The sequence below is a fragment of the Octodon degus genome, unplaced genomic scaffold, assembly GCF_000260255.1.
Source record: "Octodon degus isolate 3935 unplaced genomic scaffold, OctDeg1.0 scaffold00042, whole genome shotgun sequence".
Taxonomy (NCBI): domain Eukaryota; kingdom Metazoa; phylum Chordata; class Mammalia; order Rodentia; family Octodontidae; genus Octodon; species Octodon degus.
The window spans coordinates 2,683,910-2,706,084 of NW_004524618.1; the positions used below are offsets into that span (position 1 = coordinate 2,683,910).

General features: G+C 46.2%; 1 protein-coding gene and 2 pseudogenes across 1 annotated transcript in view; 2 read left to right on the plus strand and 1 right to left on the minus strand.

The window, feature by feature from the left end:
- The window catches only part of LOC105742207, a 9,857-nt pseudogene extending 3,663 nt beyond the window's left edge, over positions 1–6,194 (minus strand).
- Positions 1–22,175, plus strand: part of Cnnm2 (cyclin and CBS domain divalent metal cation transport mediator 2) — a 163,853-nt gene that overhangs the window by 73,332 nt on the left and 68,346 nt on the right. The gene's annotated exons all lie outside the window — the stretch shown is intronic.
- Positions 6,276–7,217, plus strand: LOC111816836 (annotated as a pseudogene).

Sequence of the window (22,175 nt, forward strand, 5' to 3'; positions counted from 1 at the left end):
TAGGCCAACAGCCAGTTGCCTCGCAGGGCTGTGCGAACCAATCAATCTTGCCAGCAGGGACCAGGGCTATACAGGAAACAAGACTCGTAGCAGAAGCTCCAGCGGGAGGGGCAAGGCTGAGGAGCAGGGCGCCCGCGCCCGACAGTGGAGACTACAGGTAAGCACCACCACACCTGGCATATTTTAGTACTTTAAGAATTATAAGCCAGATATGGTGGCACATGTCTGTACTTTCTGAGAGGTTGAGGAAGAGTGAACATTCAAACCCAGCCAGGGTAGCCTAGTGACTCGGCAAGACCCTGACTCAAATTTCAAAAGGCTGGGGATGCAGCTCAGTATGAATGCCCTGACACCGCGTCTGTTACCGTGGGAGACTGGGATATAACAGTCCCTGTTGTGTCTTCGTTAGATTTTAACTGGCCTCGTGAAACGGAAACTTCCTTTTCTGTGTGTATGCCAGGATTTGAACTCAGGACCTTGGGCCTGCCAGGCAGGCACTGTACCATTAGGCTGTGTCCCCAGCCCTGGCCCTGTGACACGAATGTGGGAAGTATGTTCACGAGTTCTGTGTCTGGAGGCTTTATGTGAGATGCTTGTTTCTTACCTAAATGTCTCCAGGTTGACTGTTGAAGCAGTCTGGGTCCAGAGTTACCGTTAAGAGAAAGTCTTTCCGGAGGGGTTTAGTGTATTTCATAGATAAAAGACCATTACATTTCTTACTTTTTACTTCTTCGTTGATTATCCAGATCAGTGGGTTTCATTTTGGCAGGTACATACGCGCACATGCTTTGGTATTTTTCTCTTTTCAGTGAAATTCTGCTTGTAGAGTCTGGATTGAACCATAGCTATTTTATTTGAAGCTGTTGTAGCTGTAATTATTTCCCTGATTTCTTTATCACTCATCCATTGTTTGTATTTGGCAGAGCTAATGAGGGTTGGTTTTTTTTGTTTTTTTTTTTTTTTTTTTGCAGATAGAACTCAGGTTCTTGCGCTTGCCAGGGAAGCGTTTATTCCACTGAGCCATCTCCCCGGCCCAGCTAAGGAGTTTTTAAAGGTTGCAGCTGCATTCTGCTCTATTGCTGAGTGCATTTATCAGCTTTAAAAGTCTCGGTGAGCGCTTTCAGGTCTTGCTAGGTATAGGATCACACTGTCTGCGAACAGGGACAATCTGACCTTTTCCTTTCCTATTTGTACCCCTCTTCTATTGTTTTCTTCCTTAATTGTTCTAGCTAAAATTTCAAAAACTGGGGCTGAGGAGATAGCTCAGCAGTGTAAGCACTTGTCTGGCAAGCGCAAGGTCCTGAGTTTGATCTCTGCGACCAGATAAATAAGTAAAATTTCAAGAACTATATTGAGTGAGAATGGCAAGAATGTATATATTTTCCTTGTTCCTGTTCTAATTTATTTTAATGAGTATTTATATTTTATCAGTAATTTACCTGTTTGGTTTAAACTCTCAAATACTGTAGTCCCAGCTATTGTGGAGGGTGAGGCAGGAGGATTACTTAAGTCTAGGAGTTTAGAGCCAGCTCTGGGTAACAGCAAGACGCATCTCTTACTTTTATTTACCTATCTTTTTTTAGTTTGTTGAGACAGGGTCTGCCTACGTGGTTCAGGCTGGCCTTGAGCTCACTGTGCACGTGTGGCCAAGGCTGGTCTTCAGCCTGCGGTGTCCTCCAGTCCCCGCCTCTCAAACGGTAGGCTTACAGGTGTGTACCACCAAGCACCACACAGCTTGTTAAACTTTGGGACAGAGTCTCACTATGTAGTGTAGGCTGACTTTGAGCTACTCACTTTGTAGGCCAGGCTGATCTCAAACTCAGAGCAATCCTCCTGCTCCAGCTTCCTGAGTGCTGGGATGCCAGGGGGCTTCACCGTGCCCGGCCCTGGCACATCTTTTTATTTTTATTTTTTAAAATTATGTTTATTGGTGCATTTTAGGTATATGTGGTGATCACGTTCCTCATAGGGAATTTGTTGTGTGTCCATGATGCAGCGTGGTTCTCTCTTTCCCCCAGTCCCCTAAACTTCCTGCCGCCCCCCTTGCCGCTCCTCATTTACAAGAGCCAGCTTGCTTGCTTGCTTGCTTTCTTTGGTGGTGCTGGTGATTGAGCTCAGGGCCTTAAGCATGCTAGCCAAGCACTGTACATCCCCATCCCTTATTTCTTTTAAATATAGGATCTCACTAAGTGAGCTTAGGCTGATCTAAAACTTCCTTCCGTAGCCCGGGTTGGCCGTGCCCTCAGGGTGACCCTCCTGCTTTAGCCTTCCGAGTGCTGGGATTAAGGGCGTGTGCCAGCACGCCTGAGCTGGAACAGCTTGCCACAGATTTTGCCAGTCATGGTGGCCCACACCTGTAATTTCAGTATTAACATATATATTATGTATGTGGTACAGGGTCTCACCACGCAGCTCAGGCTCATAGTGACCTTCCTGTTTTCAGCCTCCTCAGCGCTGGGATTGCAGGTGTGTGTCACCTCAGCAGGTCAGCACGCCTGGAGGCGGGACTAGCGCAACATTTGGCGCTGGGAATCGAACCCTGGCCTCTGAACATACATATATATTAAGCTCAAAACTGGTACATAGTTTCATTGAATCTTAGGTATTTTTTAATTAGCTGATCTGATTATGAAGAATCATAATAGAAATGGTGATAGAAATACGTGATTCATTTAGAAGTTTTCTTTCAGACATTTTTTATCTTGTTATACCTTAGATTAGAGATACAGTTCTGATTTGCGTCAGTTTGATTTTTTTGTAAAAACTATCAAAAGCTAAAAGTAGGGGCTGGAGAGATGGCTCAGTGGTCTAAAGCACCTACTTGGAACAAGCTTGGCAAAGCACAGGGACCGCGGTTCGATCCTCCAGCACCACATGCCAGTGAGCCGCGCCCCCTGGTGGGCTGAGCTGGCCACACACACACACACACACACACACACACACACACACACACACTAAATAAATGTTAAAAAAAATTAAAAAAAAAAAAGCTAAAAGTAGTTTATAAATATGTAAATGTACCAAAATACTTTCAACTTTTGTAGGTGTTGTTCTCAGATTCTAATAGAATAATTGTCCAAATATGCACATATGTGTTAATCAGTATTATTTTGTTGTTATATTTAATAACCTCCTGACCTTTAATTAAAAATTTACTTGGGAGGGCCGTCGTGTAGCTCAGTAGTCTGAGTGCCAGCCTAGGCGGGCGCAAGGATCTAGGTCTGACTGCGGTGCCATATGCCATGCCTGCTCCACCCCAGGCACACCGAGCTAGCCAGCAAGGCCAGGCGTGGCGGCGCACACCTGTAATCCCAGCGCTGGGGAGGCTGAAACAGGAGGATCACTGGGAGTCCGAGCTGTGTAGTGAGACCCTGTGCCAAATTCATAAAAATTTTAAAACACTTTTATTTGGGAAAGAAATCATGAAAGAACATGATGGATTTTTTAAAAATCAGCTTTTAAAATTAGCCTTAAAAAATGCTCCACACACTCTCACACTGCTGAATCATTTTACAAGGTTGTGTAACCTTAACAATGTAACTTTATTACAGAACCTTGTACTTTTAAGAATGTATTTTTAAGGAGAAACTAGACATGCTTATAAGATGGATATAAGAATGTTTATTATGGTGTTCCTTGTAAGAGCAAAAAAGGGAGCGTGTTAGGGATTGAGTCAGGTAAGTTGTGTCCCTACACTGCCTAGAAGTGTACCCATCCAACATAGTGCCCTTAATTCATTAGAGGAGAAGGTAGACTTCAACTACAGACCAGCACTTGGCCTTTGGGGCTGTGACAGCTGTGTCTGGATGTCCCTGCAAGCCTGACGTGGTCATAGAGAGAGCTTTTCAGAGGTGGCTGCGTGTACAGTGTACAGTGCATGACTGGTTTGTGGTGTGATGCTGGGAACAAGGGTGGGTGGTCACTAAATGGGACCACTGACTGGACTGGTGCTGCCCTGATCCCGGTAGCCTAGACGAAGTATAAAAGGGGCAGAGGGCTGGGAAGAGAACCCAGTGGCCTAAGCCCTGCCTGGCAAGTGCAAAGGACCCGGGTTCAGTCTCTGGTACTGCATGCTATGTTGGCCCCAGAATCAGGCGTAGTGGCGCTCACCTGTAATCCCAGCTCTGGGGAGGCTAAGACAGGAGGAGAACTAGGAGTCTGGGCTGCGTAGTGAGACCCTGTACCAAATAAGTACATAAAAGATTAAGATGGGTAGGAAGACACTGTGAAGATCCCTTGCTGCTTAGCTACCTTCTGCCTGCCATGAACTGTTCTCCTCCACAAAGCAACCTGCCTTGGCGCCAGCTGATTAGGAGCTATTGAAACCTGTACAAACAGTGAGCTACGTAGACTCCTCCTCTCTTAACTGTGGGTTTTGGGCACTTTGTCCTGGCAGTGAAAAAGTAACTATGACAGACTGGTTTCATGGAAGTTACTCTTCCAAGGATGGGCTGGAAGGAAGTGATTTCAGGATGATTGAAGCACATTGCATATTGTGTACTTTATTTCTGTTATCATGTTGTGATGTATAACAAAATAATTATGCAACTTGCCCTATTGCAGACTCAGTGGGAGGCCTCGGCTTGATGTCTTGCAATAGATAGCTCCATCTCAGGGTAAGGGGAGATGATGGGGAGATGGTGATATCTCAAGTGTGTGCCTAAGACCAGTCTACTTCGTAATTCCGTGTTGGTTGCTGTCACAGCCGAAATGCCTGCTTCACAAAGCTAGGGTGTTGGAAAAGAAAGCAAGCTTTTCAGGGCTTTTGTGACATTCTCCTGATGTTCTCTCTTGACTTTAATTCAGAACATTTAGGAATGTGAAGTTGTCTCAAGCATACTTCTAAGGCCATTGTCGTTTGCAGTCTCTAAGCAGTCGATCCTTTTCTAGGTGGACAGAGTTGATTCACCGGGTTTATTCCCAAATGGGTCGCAATCCAAGCTTTCCTAGCTCAGGGTCCTTTGTGCTTGAGATTTAATGTCAAATCTGCTTTGAAAATACATAGGTGATCATACACCAGCTAGAAGGAAGAAGGCCTGGTTCAGTTTCTTTAAACATCTCTGCTAGGGCCAGTGGGATAGCTCGTTGGATTAAGTGCCTGCTTTGGCAAGTACAGGGACCAGAGTTTGATCCCTGGTCCCACACACTGCGCCGGCCCCACCCCCGGGTGCTCTGAGCCTGACCAGACCGGAATGAATCTGGGCATGGTGGCACATGCCTGTGATCCCAGTGCTGGGGAGGCTGAAGACAGGAGGTTCACTACAAGTCTGAGCTGCATAGTGAGACCCTGTACCAAATACATAGATGAAAAAAAAGCTCTACTAATGCTTTACCTTTCTTGCTTGCTTGCTTGCTTGCTTTCGGAGCCAGGGATTGAACTCAGGCCTTTGCACTTGCCAGGCAAGCGCTTATTCAACTGAGCTATCTCCCCAGCCCCTTCTGCTAATGTTTGAAACATATGAAAAATCCCAGTGTTCATTTGTCGCCTCCTTAATTCAGGTTGGCATTCAGGGCAGCCACATTACCTACAATTTGAACACAGTTGTTGTTTTTCCCTGAAATGACAGATTGAGTTCATTGAGGTTGAATATGTCATATGAATAAGCAAGTTTTGCAACCCATCCTGTGTCCCTGGAAAGTACATCCAGTGGTGATTGTTTCTGATAGAAATTCCTGGAGCAGCTCTTGTAAGTCAAAAGCTCTGCCCAGTGATCAACCTTTAAAAAGACATCCCAGTGCTGGCGTGGTGGTGCATGCCTGTCAGCACTCAGGAGGCTGAGGCAGGAGGATTGCATGAGTTCAAGCCCAGGCTGGGCTACAAAGTGAGTTGAAGGCCAGCCTGAACTGCAGAGTGAGACCTTGTCTCAAAAAGACAACCAAAAAAAAAGTGCCATCTCCCTTCTGTGTATAAGAAAAGACGTGTGTGCTCTGCATCCGACTCCTCACAGAGCTTCATAAACAGATGGGAGTTACGGGTGTGGGCTTTGATATACTTGACCATTTTGATCACATCCTGCAAAAGTCAGGTTCTGGGGCATTTATCAGGTAGCCAGCATTTTTCTGTGGATGATGCCATATGTAGACTCCCACTCAGAAGCTGCTGATCCCAGAAGCCGTCCAGTTGCGTTGCTGGTATAGCGGTGAGCATAGCTGCCTTCCAAAAACCCGTCCAATCCTGGCAGCGCCCCATCCATGCGTACACTGCCGCGAGACAACCGTTGGTGCAGGTGGAGCTGGTGGTGGTGCTCGGCCGTGGCTAGCTGTCCACGGCCAGGATGGCCCTGGTGCAGCCAGGGACGCTGCTTACGACGCAGCAGTGCAGCCGCCAGCTTAGGTCGTGGGTGATGGTGGGCAGAAGGCAGCTTTGGAATCTACTCGTGTTTGCCTGATAAGCAAACAGCTGCAGAAACTGAAATTCTTAACAACTTGGTACTTCCAGTGAAGAGATCACTGATAATCATCGATGGAAATCAGGCCAGTGGAGAAGCTGCTGGAAATATTTTTTTTCTTCAGAGAAGTAGTATTACCAAGAACCAAGCTGCATCTGCCTTGGAATTCTTATAAGAACTAAATAATGATGTCTTGGGAACGTTTGTGGATGAGTCCCCAAGCCCTCCTAGGTGAGGATCCTGCATTTTCTGTAGGTTTATGGTTGCGGTTGCTTGCTATATTTCGCAGATGTCTCCTGGAATTGACAAATCCATGTTTTGATCTGTAGGACGCATGGACTCGTTGGTTCTATGAGGGTCATTATTTAAAAATCCAATAGTACAGTCTCATCCAGATAACACATTAGAGCGTCTGTGACTAGATAAACCATTTCTTGAATTGCAGGAACATTTTCAGTCTTGTGATTTAGGTCATGTGGGAAAAGTACCATGGGCAGACCTCGTGGATTGTGACCACAGATGCGTGGCGGAGTGGGATAGTGGGACAGATAAACCAGTTCTTAAGACCTATAATGAAAAGAGGACTTTGTCGATTTGATCCAACAAAGAATTTTGAAGAATGAGAGTGGAACTCCAGAAAAGAATTTTGAAAAAGCTATTAAAAATGGAACTATGACACTAAATGCAACTCAGACTTCAAACAGTATTAAAGATCTATTTAATGGTGATTGCTGCCTGAATATTATGAAATAGACTCCGCTAATTTGGATTTCAGCTTGTGCCCGAAGAGGGTCAAGGGCATTTACCTATTTGAGGTACAATTTCTGATACAATAACAGATTTCAGCATATATATAAACTGTAAAATGTTTACCTAGTAAAAGCAAACACACTGAATTGTGAGTGACCGTGTTGCCAATTTGTTGCACCCCGTTAGCAAGACAGGGTCTTGCTCTGAGCCTAGGCTGGCTTTGAACTCACTATGTAGCCCAGGCTGTCCCCAAGTTTATTGACAGTCCTCCTGCCTCAACCTCCTGAATGCTGGAATTATAGGCAAATGCCATGACACCAGGGCCACAACAACTTGTGATTTTGTATAATACTTAGATTTTTACAGCTTGTCACAAACGTTGATAATTTACTGGTTGTAGCGTAAGCACCTGTGTACTGTGTTCATGACTGAAGCTGTGATTGCCTTCATGTTGTGCAGTTGCCTATAAAACTGTTGAAGGATGGCTGTTAAATTGTTTCTCCAGCAGCCGGCCAAATAGGTCAGTGGATTAAAGCGCCGGCTTAGGCAGACACAGCAGCTAGGGTTCGATCCCCATTGTGCTGTGCTGGCCTCACTCCCGGGGAGTGCCTAGACAGTGATTGAGACTGGGCATGGTGGCGTGCACCTGTAATCCCAGCTCTTGGGAGGCTGAACACAGGCGGATTACTATGAGTTCGATCTATGTGGTGAGACCCTGTAGACCCTTACTAAAATACAAAAAAAAAAAAAAAAAAAAGTTTCTCCAGTAAACATTTGTAACAAGCAAAAACAAAGTTCTTATGATGTATCCTCGTGCACATCCTCCTGAAAAATATCACACAAAACAAGCTTTTTTTTTTTGGTACCAGGAATTGAACTTATGACCGTGGGCTTGTTAGGCAGGCACTTGTGCTGCTGAGCTGTATCCCCAGCCCCAAACAAGCATTTTTGCCTTCTTGTCCACACTGGTAGACTCCTCGCCCTGGGTTTTATACCACTGCCTGACTTTCTCAGCGGTCATCTGTGACGGCTGTGCCTCAGTAAACTGCCATTGCGTCGATCTGTGTAGTGATGATGCTAGCTGAGAGGAAGACATGCCACATTTTTGGTATGTGTCAGGAATCGAACTCAGACCTTGCACTTCCAAGGCAGTGATGTGCTGCTACTTTTTAAACTGCAGCATGTCCTGAAAGTTCATGACAAACGTCCTTACTGGCAGGCAAGACCACTCTTTTCCAATAGGAAAGGGCTTGTAGTAATCAGGGTTTACAAGGTAAAAATCCAGGCCACATAATTTATAGGCTTATTTTATCATAGTCACCCAGAGGGTTATCTACAAAGAGAGTGCAGGAAATCTGTCCTCACACTAAAGACCAAAAGAATCCAGCTGCGGGCCTGGACCGCACCGTAACGTCCTGCGTGGGTCCAGCTGAAGACCTAGAGCCCGTGACAGTGCCTCCGTGAGTCCAGCTCGAGGCCTAGAGACCATGTCTCCTGCAGGCCTGCTTCCCGGGCCAGCACTGGGAAGACCCCTCGTCAGTGGTGGAAGCTAGGAAGTCTGTGCCAGCAGGCTGAGGGGTCTGCATGGGGCCAGGAGGCAGCGCTGGGGGGCCGGAGCTCGCCCCACGGGAACTAGCTTCTCTTCGTTTATTGCAAAGAAAGTCTTGTGCTAGTATTGTACAGCCAAGATATCACGCCTGTGTCTCTTACTGTGGATAATGAGCAGGAAGACACCAGTGTGTAGTGTATTGTTCCTGTCTGTGGTGGCGTTGGTACAGAAATACCTACTGTGCTGCCAGTTTTGTAGAATGTGGCACATTTAATTATATATAGTACATAATACTTGGTAAAAAGTGTCTTGTTACTGGTTTACATATTTATTTTATCTACTTAAAATTTGCCGTAAAACAGTAGGCGTGCTGGCTGTGCACGCAGGCCCGTAACTTCCGGACCCCGGGAGGCCGAGGGCGGGCTCAGCAGTGAGAGCCCGGCCGCCGGGGCAGCTGCGCAACTGTTAGTCTGCCAGTGAAAAACAAGGAGATTTGGGCCGCAGCTCAGTGCGAAGGCCGTGGGCGCAACCCCCAGTACAGACAAACGAACAAAATAATGCAAGTATTAAATGAAAGCTATGTGATTATCGGGTAGAAATAGATTAGAGAGGAAAAATCAAAAAGCAAATGGTAAATGTTTTCTTACTTAGTTTTTCTTTTGTATAGATAATGCTTTCATCGTGTACAAAGTCCAGAAAGCACAAAAGGATAGTGAAGATGCTTCTATTCCCTATCAGCGCTCTTTCCTAGAGGTGACCAGTGTCATTAATTCTTGTCCTTCTAGAAAGAATACAAATATCACATATTTACCGTCTCCCCCTTTGTCCTGAATATTTTGCACGTACATTTCTACACCTCGCCTTTCCCCCAGTGTATCTTAAAGGTAGTTGATTGTATGTAAGAGAGCACCCTTAGTAGTAGGTACTGTATACGTGTTTCGTAATTGATTTCTCCCATCTCCTCGTAGTGGACATCCAAGTTGTTTCCAAACTAATTGTAATATTAACATTGCAACAAAGAACTTCCTTGTCTGCACCTCATGTACTGAGAAGTGCAGTTGCTGAGTCAATGCGTGTGTGCATTTGCAACTGTTTTTAGTTCTCTTGTCCTTGTAACAGAAGACCTGAGTCAAATAAGCTTAGTGAGAGAAGGTGCACTTGGGTTCACAGTTTGGAGAAGGAGGCCAGGGTCTCGCAGTACCCCTCAAGCGCACCTCTCATGGCCCAGCACCTCCCACTGACTCCTCTTTTTAACACTCTACACCATCCAATAGCACCAGGTTTGGGGGCCGCACCATTATCCATGGGCCTGTGTGGGACAGTTAGTTCCAGACTATAGCAACAACTTTTGGTAAATTTGGTCTAGTTGCCCTCTGATAAAGTTCTAGCACTTAGCACCGCCAGCAGCAGCGTATGACAGATTGTCCAGTCCTGGGCCTCGATGATAATTATTTAAGGATTTATGTGCCTGAATCGGTGATTCAGCTCTAGACCAATGCAGTTCATTACAAGTGAGGGTAAAGTATGTACTGTTTGTTGGAGGAATAATAGGTAAGATTTATTATAAGCCATACACATAGTTGGGTGGAAGAGGCACTGAGCATTTCTTAGAAGGAATGTGAGCTCTGACAGAAGCTCCACCCTCATATTTATTAAAATCTTGGTTTGCTACACCCAGCCTGTTGGGATTTGGGATGCAGCGATGCGAAGAAAAATGACTGACTTGGAAAAGGAGAGCTAAAACGCTTGGTGGATTACTTGGTGTGAAATGACAGCTTTTCTGTTTGGAAAGCCGCGTGACAACGGCTGAGTGAGGAGTACAACCCAACTGAAGTTTATAGAGTAATGAAGTATGAAGGTGCCGCACACGAGCTTTTGGTCTGCATGCCTTAGACTTTATGGATCTATTGAACATTCAGAAGAAACAGGTAGCCATTTCTTGTACGAGATCCAGATGGATAAGTTCAGGAGGATATGTTATCTGCTCAGTTTGGGGGAAGCCCTTCTGCGGTTATAAAAGTGCCATAACTCAGCCAGGACTGTAGCGCAGTGACACGATGCCTGCCTGCTTAGTGTGAGGCCCTGGCTCCAATTCCCAGTACAAAAAAGAAAAATCCATAACTCACGAAGAAAAAGGTTGGCAGCTTTGTCCTCAAGCTATAGACTGTTAAAAGGCACACATCAGGGTAGATAAAATAGACGAGAGCACAAAATAGTGAATTTACAAAGGAGTTTTTAAATAAAAAACTTAAAAGCACAAGCACATCAGTCAAAGGAACAAGCCCAAGTATGTAAGCTCCAGGGGAGCAAGAAGGGTGAGTGAACGTGAAGCTAAGTCTCCTGGGAGCTGGAGGCTCCGCGGGGCGCTGGCGTTCGTGCGTCACAGTCTGGGTGCTGCACTGACTAGGCCCAGACTGCCAGTGTCACGTTGATGTGATAGAACATCTGAGGTTAATGTTAGAGAAAACTAGACCCAGCCCTACACTTCTGGCAGAAGGCATTTTGGTACGACAGGCATCAAATTCCACAGTCAGCGTTCTCTGACTTGTTTTAAGTGCTCTTCCACAGATTTGTAGGTTTATTAGTATTATTCACATATAATTTGCTTGGTACTCATCCCAGTCATTTCTTGAATGAAGGAGTTGCTCACTTGGATGATTGGGACATTATTGGGCCTTGATTTCATAATACTTAAACTGTAAACTTGATGCTTTTTTTACTTTTTTGTACAAGATTAAATTGCAGTATGTTGTACCTTTCACAGTAGGAGTATTTAGTGACACAATTTTTTAGTTGTTGGAGATAGGTTTAATAGTGAATTCGAGAGGACCAGTAAGATAGCTCAGTGGACTAAGTGCCTGCTTAGGCAAGCACAAGGGGCCAGGGTTCGATCCTGGTCACCACATGCTGCACCAGCCCTGCCTCAGGGCACACTGAGCGGGCCACTGAGACAGGGTATGGTGGAGCAGACCTGTAATCCCAGCGCTGAGGAGCCGGAAAACAGGAGGATCACTATGAGTCCCAGCTGCATAGTGAGACCCTGTACCGAATACATAAAAATAAATAAATAAATAAATAAATAAATAAATAAGTAAATAAAATAGTGAACTCGAGAGTGTGGTAATTTCCAAATACATGAGTGTTCCTTGAAGTTTGCATTTAAAACTCCAGGCTTATTACACACAACGACAACAACAACACCCAAAAATAATGCTGCTAGAGATACCATCATGAAGAAATCATCCAGTATAACTGAATTAATCTAAGGTGGGTGACACGGAGCGTGGGCTGCTGAGCTGGAATTTGACTCTCCTGGTGAGAATGGCGGAGCAGACCCCTGCGTGTACAATACGTGGGCCAGTTGTCAGTCAGCACTGAGCCGAGCTGGGTGCAGTGGTGCAGCCTGTACTCCTGGCTACTCGGGAGGCTGAGTCAAACCAGGGAGCCCGGGGGCTCAAGGTCAGCCTGGGCAATCCAGTGAGACTCTAAGAGTAAATACAGAGGACCGAAGATGTAGTCTAGTGTGAATACTCTGGGTTCAGTCCCCAGTACAACAAAACAAAACTGTCCTGAGAAAAACCACTGTGTGATACATGTGGAATACACCAGTTGGAACTGACTTTCTAGAGAAAAAAACAGATGATGCCTTTTTTAAAAAAAGTCTTCATTTGAATTGCACCCCACCCCAAGGTTCAAATGTATTTACGAGTAATCAGTTTCCTGAAGACCTGAGAAGCACTGGAGAATGTTCTAGAAAAGAGTCAGTTACCTAATCATAGTTCACTGACTCCAGCCAGTTTGGTGCAGTCTGTTTAGAGAATAGTTTAGGAGGCTTTGGTGGGAATGCTTGCTACAGTGCTTCCTTCCTTCTTGTCATCTTCAAACATAGAATGGGAAGAACAATGTGAAATAGAACCTTAAAAGGTAGGTTCTTCCCTCAGCTGCAGTGGAAAGGGAATTCTGTGAAGGCCTCATCACGCCTGTGGAGCTGGTTAGCGCAGTAAGCAGCAGTGAGCCTTGGAGTTGGACAGACGTGTAGTTTCTAGGCTGTTTATTTCTTGGCTGTATGTTCCTTGATCTTCGATTTCTTCACCCCGCTCCTCTCTCCGCCCATCCCTCCCATTATTCCTTCTTTCCTTCCCATGATACTGGGGGTTGAATTCAGGGCCTCCCTCATGCTAGAGCTCTGAACTGAGCCCCATGCCAGCCCTGACTTCTTAATTTAGAAATGAGGACTGCGGTGCTCAGGGCCGTGTTCTGTAAGAGGAGGCTGTCTGGGCTAACTTACAAGTTTGAGAACACTTTGTGGGAAGGGAGGTTGGAACCCCCGGCAATGGTACCTTTAGAAACCTGTTTTCCGCCTTTGTCTCTTCATCAGGAGGGTCATGAAATCATGAAATGGGTTCAGCAAACACAGACTCTGGCCTACAGAGCCCCGTGGTGACTGTTGCTGTAGAGGCTGGAGTCCGTGGGAGGAAGGGCAGCCTGCCTAGACTGTGCCAAGGAAGGCTTCATTGACCAGTCTGGTGGTCTAGAGAAAGTGTTTTGCTTCAAAGGGTCACTAGTGGAAGGCATTGCACTGGCTGTACTCAGTGAGCTGTGACTGTAGGTCGTCCAGAAAAACCAAGGTTTGAAGAAACGGCCTCCTCTGTCCAACCAGAGCACAAAGTCTGACGCAAGTGGCACCCTCTAAATGGTTGAGTGGAACACTGTCGCAGGCAAAGTTTCCATCTGGAGGCCTGGTGATTAACCCAGATGGGGCCAACGCACTGGAAAATGGCCAGAGCAATTAAAAAGGGTGCCTGTATTGAATGAGTTAAGACTGTGCTGTACTTTAATTCAGAAACAAGTTTTGGTGATTGGAAAAAGCTGAAGTAATTAATTGTAAACTATGCTAGATTAAATTTATTGGGGGAAAATCTTCAAATCTGTAGTAAATCTGTACTTTTAAGCCCAAGGTCAAGATTGAGATCAGCTGTTGGTTGGTAGCCAGTCCCAGTAGAACTTCCTGGGCCAGGGGAGATGGCTCAGTAGAATAAGCGCTTGCCCGGCAAGCACAAGGGCCTGAGTTCAATCCTTGGTTCCGCAAAAAAAAAAAAAAAAACAAAAAAAACCCAAAATCAACAGAGCTTCCCTTACTGCAGTTTGGATCTTGGGAAAGTAAGTAAAAGCCGTTCCAAGTCGTAGTAGCTTTTGGCTCTGTAGTCTCCGGGCGCTTCCCCTGCGCTAGTGCCTCTGCCTTTGCTGCTGTCACGTATCAGGCCAGCTCCCTTCACGCATCATAGCTCAGAACCTGCAAGCTGCTAGCTGACATTTTAGGCTGGTTCATTAAAACCCAGCCCTGTTTACTGCGCAGCTACAAGGCAGTGTGCTAAATGTTGGGAACACACAGCAAGAACAAGGTGTTTTTTGTTTGTTTTTTTTTTTTTGCAGAACTGAGGATTGAACTCAGGTCCTTTCACTTGTCAGACAAGCGCTTATTCTACTGAGCCATCTCCCCAGCTCCAAGGTTTGTTTTTTATTCAGGTTGGTTATTTTAGACTTGCTTCTTCCTCCCTTTTTAAAATGCATTTAGTACAAGGTCTACAGGATTACACTAGACAGATCGGACTCGTAGTGATCCTCCTGTTTTCAGCCTCCCAAGTGCTGAGATTGCACGCCACCATGCCCACTCTTAATGCACCTGGGGGCAGGGATGGCAAGGCATGCAGGGAATCGAACCCTTGGCCCCTGCATCTGCCTAAGCAGGTGCTTTAATCTGCTGAACTACCTGGCCAGCTCTTATTTTTTAAAATTTCTTTTTCTTTTTTAAAATATATAGTCTCACTATATAGTCCTGGCCGTATGCAATGTATCTCAGACTGCCAGCAGCTTCTAGATTACAGGTATGTGCCATCATGCCTGGCTTTTCCTATGTGTTTAGAAAGCAACTTTATTTATTTTTATCTTATTGTATTGTATTTAGGACAAGAGGTACAGGGTCTCACTACATAGATCAGGTCGTGATCCTCCTGTTTACAGCCTCCCAAGCGCTGAGATTACAGGCGTGCACCACCACACCCAGTCTCAGTCGCCACCTCAGCACACCCTGGGGCTGGGGCTGGCAAGAAAGCAAGCTTATTAACCTAGCAGAGGTAGATAAAATTATCACTTCAAACATTTTATAGTTTTGGGTTGGAAATTTAGGACTCAGCCAATAATTCTGTCCAGGCTTGTGGTATTGGTCTAATCCTGTTATAGCAATGGGTTAATTCTGTTCACCCATTTTTTTCTTTTTCTTTTTTTTTCTTTTTTCTTTTTTTTTTTTTTTTTACCACAATCTCTTTCCTGCTTTAGAGGCAGGGTTGTGAGGACCTACCCTGACTGTACCTGTACTATTCTGTTTGCATTGCTAGGACCTTGTCCAATACTCAGGTAATAATTTGGTCTAATTGATATCATGACTCTTACGAATGGCACTAGGAACGCCTGTATCCTAAGCCCCATGCTTAGGACCCTATCTGCCACAGTAGTGCCTTTGCAGTTAGGAGGAAAGTATCCCTCTGGGTAGCTGAATTACAGAAAGGCTCAGGCCAAGGCTGCAGGCTTACTTGTGGAGCCTGCTAGGAATTGACCCTGCACCAACTACCACCCCCTCAGGTGTTCCTAAGACTTCTCCCCTCTTGAGTACAACTAAGACTTTACGGATCTTCACAGAATTAGTGATCAGATTGCCATTTGACCCTTTGGGTTGGCTCCCTGATGGACTTTTTGGCAAAGACAAAATACTCCTTGACTTCTTCCCCTTCCCCTAAGACTAGAAGCTATTCTCCACGAAGCCAGCTGCTCTTGCTGCCGATTATGTTGGATGCGCTTAGATATCTTAGAGATTTGATTTGGCACATTGTTCCATTGGATTTCTGATAACACTTTTTAGTTGACAAAGCTCCCCAAAGATCTCTCTAGTGAATAATAGTATGTATTTGTAGTTTTTAATGAGTTCTTTAAAAACAACCTAATGGAAGAAGCTTCTCTCTGTCCCTTATTTTTGAGTCACCGCTTGGTCCCTATCAAGTGCGGAGCGTGCTTACTGAAGTTGATTTGTGCATGATGAGATTATGCTGCCATTCAGCCCTTCTGGTGCTTGTACCCTGCGGCCAGGCATGCGATCATCCCGTGCTTCACCGGGGACGGCGCGTCTGCGTGTTCAGTGGACAGGTGGCTACCACTTCCCCATTTTATCTCACTCTTGCCCACAGCTGCCATTTCTTGGTGAAGGGAGTGAACTCACTTTATTCGCATGTAGTGGAGAGATACATAGGAGGTAAGGCCCAGGGTGTCCATATATTTGCCTGGAAAATATTGATGAAGAGGTCACATCCGCTTGGCACTGTTCTAGGCAGGGAGAGTACAGCAGCAAATACAGTCATGTCCCTGCCCTCGTGGGATCTGTATCGAAGTGGGGAAGAGATGAAGCAAGCAAATCAATATGAACTACGTTGTCAGGTATCACGCAGTGTGTGTGGCCCAGTAAGAGGGCAGCGAGCGTGACGGGTGGGGGTGGCTCTTCCAGGTGCATGGTCTTTGAAGGCCTGGGCCAAGGGACCGTGGAGCAGAAGCCTGAACTATGTGGGGGAGTAAGTAACATGAGAATCTAGGAGATAGTGGTCCAGGAGTAGGCAGGAAGACCCTCAGGAATATGATTGACGTATTTTAGGAACCGTCTAGGGAAGAGTAAGCGAGGCCAGGAACGGTGGGAGGTGCAGCCACGCGGGTCAGTGAGGAGCAGCGAAGCCTTGTGGGTAAGATGATTTGTTGTGGTTGCTGCCGGCGTGGCTGTGCGGGGCCACGTGCTCCGCCCCAGGGCCATGCCCCCTGGCCCCTGCGCCCATGTCCCCAAGGGTTGGTTTTTAGCTTTGAGGGGGCAGTACTGGGGATTGAACCAAGAAGTCACTGGAGAGTTTTGAGCTAAGTGGCCTCTCAGTTATTTCTCAAAGCAGGTTACTTCGGCTGCTCTGCAAAAAATGTATTATAGAAAGGAAGAATAAGACAGAACACTGAGTTAGGAAGCTCAGCTGATGTAATGTATGGTAGGGTAATGGTGCAACTTGAGTCAAGGAGACAATGAAAGAGACCACATACTGGAGAGAGAAGGAAAAATTAAGGATGAGAGCTGGGTTCGGAGCTTTAGGAACTGAGTGAATACCACCCCCTACCCCTAGCAGACTTAGGACCAGAGAGCACAGTGTGCTGTGCATGGTGGGCTTAGCGTGGTGGAGCTGTCCGGTACGCAGCTGTGTATATACATGTGCACTCCAGGGAGCACCCTAGAGGAAGATGTAAATGAGGGTCAGAGTGGATAGATGGTACTTAAAGCCTTGAGACTAACTGGTGTCATTACTTCAGTGAATACGTGTATGGACATAGAGAAAAGAACCGAGGATGGAGATGGTGAGGACCTGGATGTGTAGAGTCAGAGAAGGGAGGTGAGCTAGACAAGAACTTGTGATGGCCTCTGGGAGAAAAACCAGTAAACATGGTGGAAGCAACGTGAACATTCACAAGGAGTAATAGCTGGGTGTAGGGTGCATGCCTGTAATCCCAGCTCTTGGGAGGCTGAGGCAGGAGGACTGCAGTGAGTGTGAAGCCAGCCAGGGCTGCTTAGCAAGATTGTCTTGCAACCTTTCCCTGAAAAGAAAACAGAAGTGCTAAGAACTGGTTGTTGGATTTAGCAAAATGAGAGGTCACAGAGATCTTCACCAAAGTGGTTTTTCTCGCGGAGAAATGAAGCTTGAAGAAGTGGTGGTGGTACATAGAGCCTGAGCTTCCAAGGGTGTTGTGGTATGCGGTAGAAAGATAGAGTGCTGGCAGGACCACACGGGCCAGAGATGTCCGCTTCAGAGCGGGGGCTGTGACTTTCCCGCTGGAGACAGCCTCGTGAGGTGCAGGCCCTTGCCACGTGCTAAGTCCTTCCGGTAGCCTCCTGAATCCTGGGGTGTGGAGCTGGCAGGGAAGGGAGCAGGTGTCAGGCATTGTAGGAAAGAGTGAAGCGCTAGAACCTGGCTCTTGGGGTGCAGTGTGGTGGTAGAGCACTTGCCTAGCACGCCAGAGCCCCAGGCCCATTCCCAGCACTGTGCGTGTCCCCCAGAACTGGCAGCCGTAGAAATGCCTAACCCACAGGGATCAAATCCATTGTTGTAGTCATTGTTGTTAGATGGCTGTAGGTTGTGCTGCTATTCAGCTGGGGGGAAGGTGAGCTGGGTGTTGTCAGTCATCTCATAGACGCAGTTACTTTGAAGACTGAGGCAGGAGGGTCATGAGTTCGAGGCCAACCTTGACCATTTATTAAAAGATATCAGTCTCTCTTAGTATTTCTTTCTTTTTTCTTTTTTTTTTTTCTCTTAGTATTTCTGAGCTCAACTCATTGTTATCTATCAATCACAAAATTATTTCTGTCTTTTTCTTTTTTTGGTACTGAGGATCAAACTCAGAACTGTATGCTTGCTAGGCAGGCACTTAGGCCCCTGAGCTATCTCCCCGGCCCACAAAAGTATTTCTGTATTTTGGCTTTTTCAGTCATTTTATTTCAGGTTTTCTATTTATTTTTATACTCTTTTCCCTACCATATGTTGGATAACTCAGGGCTCCCCTAGTTCAAAAAATATACATTTCTGATTTTATTCTGGTAGTCGTAGTGCATGCCTATAATCCCAGTACTGAGGCAGGAGGATTACTTCGAGTTCAAGGCCAGCCCGAACTGCACAGTGAATTTACAGCTAGCCTGTACTACATAGTGAGACCCTGTCTCAAATGAATAAATAAATAAGTCTACACTTACTTTTTTTAATTGATTTTTTTAAACCTCTATATATCTCCTTAAAAGAGTGCTGTCTTAGAATGTTTTCTTTTTCTTCTTGCCTTATCCCCTTTAAAAAAAAAGACACTTTCATTTTTAAAGAATTTTGGTTTTGGTTGATTACAGATTTACCTGTCTGTCTTGTTTTGTACCTTATTTAGGTAATAAGAAAATCGCTTCTCATTTTTGTAGTATATTCAGAATACAGCTAGAATATTCTACAAAGGTCTTGGTGAAGTAAGACCTTTGAATGATTTAACTGCATCTGAATCTTAATTTTGAAGGTGTTTTTCTTGGTGCCTTTGAAAATACCACTTTGTTTTTTTTGTAGAGCCAGTGTTGCCTTCCAGAATTCTGGGGTAATTAGATTCTTCTTTTTCCTTTGTGTTGGTTTGCTTTTTTCTCTGTATACTTTTAGGATTTTTTTTTTCTTTTTGTTCTTCTTTCATTATTTATGACTATTTTTTCTACCACTATTCACTCATTCACTTTCCATGACTTTTGCAGTCTGAGGTGTTTATTTATTTATTTTTTTCTGTATTTAGGACAGGGTCTGCAGGGTATACAGGGTCTCACTACGTGGATCAGACTCATAGTGATTCTCCTGTTTTCAGCCTCCCAAGTGCTTGGATTACAGGGTGTGCCACCATGCCCAGTGTGGGCGCGGGGCTGGCTCGGCTCGCCGGGGATCGAACCTCAGCTGCTGCACTCTGCCTAAGCAGGTGCTTTAGTCTGCTAAGCTATCAGGCTGGCCCTTCATTTTATTTTTGAGGCAGAGTCTGTCTAGGTAGTGTGGCCTTTTACTCACTACATAGATGTAGTGAGCCCTGAGTCCAGCAGTCTTCCTGTGTCAGCCTCTTGAGTGGTAGGATTACAGGTGTGCACCACTGCCCCTCCCCGTCTCTCTCTCTCTCTCTCTCTCTCTCTCTCTCTCTCTCTCTCTCTCTCTCACACACACACGTGTACATATTCTGCAGGTAGAATCCAGGCATCAGGCGTGCTGAATACAAGCGCTGTCGCTGCTCCCCCTTCCCCTCATCCTTGTGCCACCTACTGTTTCTTCCTGTTGCCTGTTTTCACCTTACGCACCTTTGCAGAGCCCCCAGCTGACCTGCGGTGTTCAGCTCAGACCCTGGCTCACTGCGGCAGCGCTTAGGGTTTCCACACCACTGACCTGACTGCTCCCATGTGCTCCCGTGCCTGTGAAGGTACTTCCCATCTTGCTTTATCCTTTCCTATACTGATCCATTAGTTTGCTTTGGACTAATCTGGTGGTTTGTTTTTTTTCTCTGGCAGATTTCTTCCTAGGATAAATGTAGATTCTTCCTAAACTCATTTTCCTCCAGGGCACGAGTTATCTGTAGCCAAATCCCTGGACTCTACTTTGTGCCTCTATATGGCTTCTCTGGTAGTTGTCCCTTACGTAGGGAGAGGGAAGTGCAGGTAGGCGCTTTGCAGCTCTGTAAAGCCCTGTAGCCCATCTACTTGGCCATGCCAGCCTCAGGCTGCATAAGAGTCGCCCAGGCGGCTGAGCCTCAGCGCAGCGCGGAGAAGGACGCAGGAGCAGCCTGGCAAGCCCCTCATTTCCTGCCTGGTGTCTGTGCTGGGCTGGTGCCAGCCGCTGCTCCCAGCTGAGGCCTGGCTGACTGCTGCTGCCCCGAGTCCCGTGGCTTCTCCTCAGTCTGGCCTTTCCATCCACTGGCCGCTGGCTCCCTGCGATGGTGCTGGGGGCCAATGCAGTTTGCCATCTAGTCAGACTATATCGCTTTTTCTGTTTAAAGTCAGCAAAAGGAAGGGTAAAGAAATGGACGGGGGCTGGGGGTGTGGCCTAGTGGTGAGCACTTGCTCTTGATGCCCTGCGTTTCCTCTGCAAACAAAAGACAGATGAAAATACACACTTCATCTTCTTTCAGTGCCTTCTTCTATAGTGAGAAGTAGATTGGTTAGCTAGATGCAGTGCAGGGTATTCTGATTAGACAGCTAGACAATGATATACAATGTGTTGGGCAGAGATTTTCAAACATCGTATTAGATGATGGCTGACACAGGAGAGATGTTAGTGCGAAGGCACCCCTGGGGCCATCTCAGTGCTTACATCCTCCTACTTGGGCAGCAGGGGCAGAGTTGGGGCGTCCCGGAATGCAGGAGACGGAGTCGGGACCTCAGGGTGGGTGGGAGAAGAGCGAGCTCTTCAGACCTTCCCTCTTGGCAGGAAACCACCAATCTTTTACTGGGTTTGGGGATGCCAGAGGCTCCCGGAGGTGGTTTTCTTTCTGTCCTGAGTAGAATTGTCAAGACAAACACAAATAGGAGCAAAGTTTTATTAAAGGTCGGAAAAGAAACAGGCTCTGCAGAGCGAGGGCGGCCACCACGCCAGAGCCAACACAGCGGCAAACCTCAGTGCAGCCTGACCTTGCTGTGCCCTGCACTTCTGCCGCTGACCTCAGGTCTAGTTGGTTCTGTGGAAAACCTGCATTCTCTCGCGAGAAGTCCACACAGGACTTTGAGAACTATTCTGCATACAGTTCCTGGGATTTCCTGATGAACAGGTGACAGCCACTTCCCCAGCCAGCTTTGCCATACCCTAGTCTTGTAATGGCTGAGTCTAGAGGTCCCCCAAAGCCTCATTTGGCCATAGGTGGGGCTTTTTCAGAGGCACCTGGATATAGAGTGTGTGTTGCTGGGATTAAGGCTGTGTGGTTACTAATCAGTCCCCTGACTAAGTCAGCACCGCCCTAAACTGGTAGCCTAGGTAGAGTGTGAAGGACAGAAAGAAGCTGCTGTCGTCTCGTAATTTGTTGCCTTCTTCCCACCTTGAACTATTTGTCTTCTATGATGCTACCCTGCCTTGGAGCCAGCTGAGTATGAACTGAAACCTCTATAAATTATAAGCCAAAATAAACCTTTCTTCTTTTTAACTTGGTGTTGGGTATTTTGTCTCAGCAGCAAGAAAAGTAGCTAAGGGGCTGGGGAGATGGCTCAGTGAATTAAACACTTCCCTGGCAAGCGCAAGGGCCTGAGTTCAATCCCCGGTTCCAGAAAAAAAAAAAAAAAAAAAGAAAGAAAGAAAAGAAAACTAACTAAAAAAAAATCCAGGAAACATGAGACTGGATCTCTGGAGTCCCCTGAGAAACACACATCCTGTAATTCTTGATGGGGAGCTGAGGGAGTTGCGGTCTCTGTCTTCTGCAGCTGCTTCTGGCTGGAAGGGGCTGCAGACCGTACCTTCTGGGTGCATATGCTCTTCAATGACCTTGGAGTGTTGAGGCTCTCTCACTGGGTTAAAGAAAAGAACCTATCCAAGGACAATGAGAAAAGAATTAGTGACCAGTGAGCTGTCAGTTTAACGGCAGAAAGAAAATAACTTTACTATTATGTTGGGGATATAGAGCCAAAACATGAGCAACAGGTTAAATTTCCATGCTTCTTGTGGAGGACTAAGTGTAGCAAAGAAGGGGGCCTGGCCTTAGCTCAGTTGTTTAAGGGGCTGCTTCCACAAAGCTGTCAGCCTCAGGTTGCTGTAGTTCGATCCCCACAACACTCCAGCCAGCCAAACCACCCCTGAGGGCATTCAGAGCAAAAAAAAAAAAAACAACTTATAAGGGCTGGAGAGATGGCTCAGTGGTCTAAAGCACCTACTTAGAACAAGCTT